This window comes from Coregonus lavaretus, assembly GCF_964263955.1.
Source record: "Coregonus lavaretus genome assembly, chromosome: 19".
In the NCBI taxonomy this organism is placed as follows: domain Eukaryota; kingdom Metazoa; phylum Chordata; class Actinopteri; order Salmoniformes; family Salmonidae; genus Coregonus; species Coregonus lavaretus.
The window spans coordinates 46718080-46724697 of NC_140006.1; positions in this window are offsets into that span (position 1 = coordinate 46718080).

A 6618-nucleotide genomic window follows, 5' to 3' on the forward strand; every position below is an offset into this window, starting at 1 on the left:
CTACATACACTCTTAGATCAAATTGTTCCAAAAGGGTTCTTCGGCTGTCCCCAGGTAGAACCCTTTTTGATTCCAGGTAGAACCCTTTTTGATTCCAGGTAGAACTATTTTGGGTTCCATGTAGAACCCTCTATGTAAAGGGAATAGGCCCTTGATTCATTTTCACTTCGATGTGGATGGAAGCCTCAGTGGGTTGGACTTCATTGGAGTTTTCTATTTAGGTCACATATAAGGCTCTGGATTGGACAGTATCACTCACTCCTCAATCAGTCGCTTGCTCAGATTCTCTCTCTCTCTCTCTCTCTATCTCACTCACTCACTCATTCACTCACTCACTGAAGAACAGACTCCAGTTTGTGGCTTTAAACTAATGGGTAGATGCATTGGCAGATACAGTATTGACCTCTTCAGTAAATATGACTAGAGCTCTGACAGTCTACAGAAACTAGCTCTACTGAGAATACATCCTGTATAACTCCTCAACACAGACATGTCTGTCTGTCTGAGTTATGGATTAATGCTGATGGGAGAACTCTACAGGGGCACTTCTGTGAGTCAGCCTGCTTCATTGATTATTCTCTCTCTCTCACCCAGGGCAAATTGTCAATAGTATGCTTCAGCCTAAAGCAAACACATGATGGAAATGCATGGTCCTCCACAATTACTTGAGCACCACCCAAAACACAAGCCTAGTCATAGAAATGTTTAACACAAACATTGTGATGCTGATGTATTCTCAAAAAGAATATTAGTAGATAACTAGTGACAGTGTTCCAGAACTACAGTAGATAACTAGTGACAGTGTTCCAGAACTACAGTAGATAACTAGTGACAGTGTTCCTGAACTACAGTAGATAACTAGTGACAGTGTTCCTCCTGAACTACAGTAGATAACTAGTGACAGTGTTCCAGAACTACAGTAGATAACTAGTGACAGTGTTCCTGAACTACAGTAGATAACTAGTGACAGTGTTCCAGAACTACAGTAGATAACTAGTGACAGTGTTCCAGAACTACAGTAGATAACTAGTGACAGTGTTCCAGAACTACAGTAGATAACTAGTGACAGTGTTCCAGAACTACAGTAGATAACTAGTGACAGTGTTCCAGAACTACAGTAGATAACTAGTGACAGTGTTCCTGAACTACAGTAGATAACTAGTGACAGTGTTCCTGAACTACAGTAGATAACTAGTGACAGTGTTCCAGAACTACAGTAGATAACTAGTGACAGTGTTCCAGAACTACAGTAGATAACTAGTGACAGTGTTCCAGAACTACAGTAGATAACTAGTGACAGTGTTCCTCCTGAACTACAGTAGATGACTAGTGACAGTGTTCCAGAACTACAGTAGATAACTAGTGACAGTGTTCCTGAACTACAGTAGATAACTAGTGACAGTGTTCCAGAACTACAGTAGATAACTAGTGACAGTGTTCCAGAACTACAGTAGATAACTAGTGACAGTGTTCCAGAACTACAGTAGATAACTAGTGACAGTGTTCCAGAACTACAGTAGATAACTAGTGACAGTGTTCCAGAACTACAGTAGATAACTAGTGACAGTGTTCCTGAACTACAGTAGATAACTAGTGACAGTGTTCCTGAACTACAGTAGATAACTAGTGACAGTGTTCCAGAACTACAGTAGATAACTAGTGACAGTGTTCCAGAACTACAGTAGATAACTAGTGACAGTGTTCCAGAACTACAGTAGATAACTAGTGACAGTGTTCCTCCTGAACTACAGTAGATGACTAGTGACAGTGTTCCAGAACTACAGTAGATAACTAGTGACAGTGTTCCAGAACTACAGTAGATAACTAGTGACAGTGTTCCTGAACTACAGTAGATAACTAGTGACAGTGTTCCAGAACTAAAGTAGATAACTAGTGACAGTGTTCCAGAACTACAGTAGATAACTAGTGACAGTGTTCCTGAACTACAGTAGATAACTAGTGACAGTGTTCCTGAACTACAGTAGATAACTAGTGACAGTGTTCCAGAACTACAGTAGATAACTAGTGACAGTGTTCCTCCTGAACTACAGTAGATGACTAGTGACAGTGTTCCAGAACTACAGTAGATAACTAGTGACAGTGTTCCAGAACTACAGTAGATAACTAGTGACAGTGTTCCAGAACTACAGTAGATAACTAGTGACAGTGTTCCTCCTGAACTACAGTAGATGACTAGTGACAGTGTTCCAGAACTACAGTAGATAACTAGTGACAGTGTTCCTGAACTACAGTAGATAACTAGTGACAGTGTTCCAGAACTACAGTAGATAACTAGTGACAGTGTTCCAGAACTACAGTAGATAACTAGTGACAGTGTTCCAGAACTACAGTAGATAACTAGTGACAGTGTTCCAGAACTACAGTAGATAACTAGTGACAGTGTTCCAGAACTACAGTAGATAACTAGTGACAGTGTTCCTGAACTACAGTAGATAACTAGTGACAGTGTTCCTGAACTACAGTAGATAACTAGTGACAGTGTTCCAGAACTACAGTAGATAACTAGTGACAGTGTTCCAGAACTACAGTAGATAACTAGTGACAGTGTTCCAGAACTACAGTAGATAACTAGTGACAGTGTTCCTCCTGAACTACAGTAGATGACTAGTGACAGTGTTCCAGAACTACAGTAGATAACTAGTGACAGTGTTCCAGAACTACAGTAGATAACTAGTGACAGTGTTCCTGAACTACAGTAGATAACTAGTGACAGTGTTCCAGAACTAAAGTAGATAACTAGTGACAGTGTTCCAGAACTACAGTAGATAACTAGTGACAGTGTTCCTGAACTACAGTAGATAACTAGTGACAGTGTTCCTGAACTACAGTAGATAACTAGTGACAGTGTTCCAGAACTACAGTAGATGACTAGTGACAGTGTTCCAGAACTACAGTAGATAACTAGTGACAGTGTTCCTGAACTACAGTAGATGACTAGTGACAGTGTTCCTGAACTACAGTAGATAACTAGTGACAGTGTTCCAGAACTACAGTAGATAACTAGTGACAGTGTTCCTGAACTACAGTAGATAACTAGTGACAGTGTTCCAGAACTACAGTAGATAACTAGTGACAGTGTTCCTGAACTACAGTAGATAACTAGTGACAGTGTTCCTGAACTACAGTAGATAACTAGTGACAGTGTTCCAGAACTACAGTAGATAACTAGTGACAGTGTTCCTGAACTACAGTAGATAACTAGTGACAGTGTTCCAGAACTACAGTAGATAACTAGTGACAGTGTTCCTGAACTACAGTAGATGACTAGTGACAGTGTTCCAGAACTACAGTAAATAACTAGTGACAGTGTTCCTGAACTACAGTAGATAACTAGTGACAGTGTTCCAGAACTACAGTAGATAACTAGTGACAGTGTTCCTGAACTACAGTAGATAACTAGTGACAGTGTTCCTGAACTACAGTAGATAACTAGTGACAGTGTTCCAGAACTACAGTAGATAACTAGTGACAGTGTTCCTGAACTACAGTAGATAACTAGTGACAGTGTTCCAGAACTACAGTAGATAACTAGTGACAGTGTTCCTCCTGAACTACAGTAGATGACTAGTGACAGTGTTCCAGAACTACAGTAGATAACTCGTGACAGTGTTCCTGAACTACAGTAGATAACTAGTGACAGTGTTCCAGAACTACAGTAGATAACTAGTGACAGTGTTCCTGAACTACAGTAGAAAACTAGTGACAGTGTTCCTGAACTACAGTAGATAACTAGTGACAGTGTTCCAGAACTACAGTAGATAACTAGTGACAGTGTTCCTCCTGAACTACAGTAGATAACTAGTGACAGTGTTCCTGAACTACAGTAGATAACTAGTGACAGTGTTCCAGAACTACAGTAGATAACTAGTGACAGTGTTCCTCCTGAACTACAGTAGATGACTAGTGACAGTGTTCCAGAACTACAGTAGATAACTAGTGGCAGTGTTCCTGAACTACAGTAGATAACTAGTGACAGTGTTCCAGAACTACAGTAGATAACTAGTGACAGTGTTCCAGAACTACAGTAGATAACTAGTGACAGTGTTCCAGAACTACAGTAGATAACTAGTGACAGTGTTCCTGAACTACAGTAGATAACTAGTGACAGTGTTCCAGAACTACAGTAGATAACTAGTGACAGTGTTCCAGAACTACAGTAGATAACTAGTGACAGTGTTCCAGAACTACAGTAGATAACTAGTGACAGTGTTCCAGAACTACAGTAGATAACTAGTGACAGTGTTCCAGAACTACAGTAGATAACTAGTGACAGTGTTCCTGAACTACAGTAGATAACTAGTGACAGTGTTCCAGAACTACAGTAGATAACTAGTGACAGTGTTCCTGAACTACAGTAGATAACTAGTGACAGTGTTCCAGAACTACAGTAGATAACTAGTGACAGTGTTCCAGAACTACAGTAGATAACTAGTGACAGTGTTCCAGAACTACAGTAGATAACTAGTGACCGTGTTCCTGAACTACAGTAGATAACTAGTGACAGTGTTCCAGAACTACAGTAGATAACTAGTGACAGTGTTCCAGAACTACAGTAGATAACTAGTGACAGTGTTCCAGAACTACAGTAGATAACTAGTGACAGTGTTCCAGAACTACAGTAGATAACTAGTGACAGTGTTCCAGAACTACAGTAGATAACTAGTGACAGTGTTCCAGAACTACAGTAGATAACTAGTGACAGTGTTCCAGAACTACAGTAGATAACTAGTGACAGTGTTCCAGAACTACAGTAGATAACTAGTGACAGTGTTCCTGAACTACAGTAGATAACTAGTGACAGTGTTCCTGAACTACAGTAGATAACTGGTGACAGTGTTCCAGAACTACAGTAGATAACTAGTGACAGTGTTCCAGAACTACAGTAGATAACTAGTGACAGTGTTCCAGAACTACAGTAGATAACTAGTTACAGTGTTCCAGAACTACAGTAGATAACTAGTGACAGTGTTCCAGAACTACAGTAGATAACTAGTGACAGTGTTCCAGAACTACAGTAGATAACTAGTGACAGTGTTCCAGAACTACAGTAGATAACTAGTGACAGTGTTCCAGAACTACAGTAGATAACTAGTGACAGTGTTCCAGAACTACAGTAGATAACTAGTGACAGTGTTCCTGAACTACAGTAGATGACTAGTGACAGTGTTCCAGAACTACAGTAGATAACTAGTGACAGTGTTCCAGAACTACAGTAGATAACTAGTGACAGTGTTCCTCCTGAACTACAGTAGATAACTAGTGACAGTGTTCCTGAACTACAGTAGATAACTAGTGACAGTGTTCCTGAACTACAGTAGATAACTAGTGACAGTGTTCCTGAACTACAGTAGATAACTAGTGACAGTGTTCCTGAACTACAGTAGATAACTAGTGACAGTGTTCCAGAACTACAGTAGATGACTAGTGACAGTGTTCCAGAACTACAGTAGATAACTAGTGACAGTGTTCCTCCTGAACTACAGTAGATTACTAGTGACAGTGTTCCTGAACTACAGTAGATAACTAGTGACAGTGTTCCTGAACTACAGTAGATAACTAGTGACAGTGTTCCAGAACTACAGTAGATAACTAGTGACAGTGTTCCAGAACTACAGTAGATAACTAGTGACAGTGTTCCAGAACTACAGTAGATAACTAGTGACAGTGTTCCAGAACTACAGTAGATAACTAGTGACAGTGTTCCAGAACTACAGTAGATAACTAGTGACAGTGTTCCAGAACTACAGTAGATAACTAGTGACAGTGTTCCTCCTGAACTACAGTAGATAACTAGTGACAGTGTTCCTGAACTACAGTAGATAACTAGTGACAGTGTTCCTGAACTACAGTAGATAACTAGTGACAGTGTTCCAGAACTACAGTAGATAACTAGTGACAGTGTTCCAGAACTACAGTAGATAACTAGTGACAGTGTTCCAGAACTACAGTAGATAACTAGTGACAGTGTTCCAGAACTACAGTAGATAACTAGTGACAGTGTTCCAGAACTACAGTAGATAACTAGTGACAGTGTTCCAGAACTACAGTAGATACAGTGGGGAGAACAAGTATTTGATACGCTGCCGATTTTGCAGGTTGTCACGGTTTCGGCCGAGGCTGCTCCTCCTCCTGGTTCGGGCAGGCTTCGGCGTTCGCCGTCCCCGGAATACTAGCTGCCACCGTTGTATGTTTCGTGTGTTTATTGCTTTGTTCTGTCTGGTACACCTGTGTTTGTTTGTGTCCTAATTACGTGTCCTATAAGTTCCCTGTTTTGCGTTAGTTATATTGTGTGTTGTTGTCCGCGTGTCTTTTGAGCTGCGTGTTTTGCGCTCTTCATGGTATTTGTTTTACGCATGTTGCGTACTGTTTCTCGCCTCTGTATTTTCGAGGTCGTGTATGGATTATTGTACACTTTACTAATAGTAAAGTTTGTTGGACTAAACCTCTGTGTCCTGCGCCTGACTCCTCATCACATCCACATCGGTACCATACTGACAGAACAACACACCACTTATGGAGTCAGCAGGATCAGCGACGACAGCCTGGTCACTAGAAGAACGGCTCAGTCAGCAGGACTCCATGATCCGGCAACTGGAG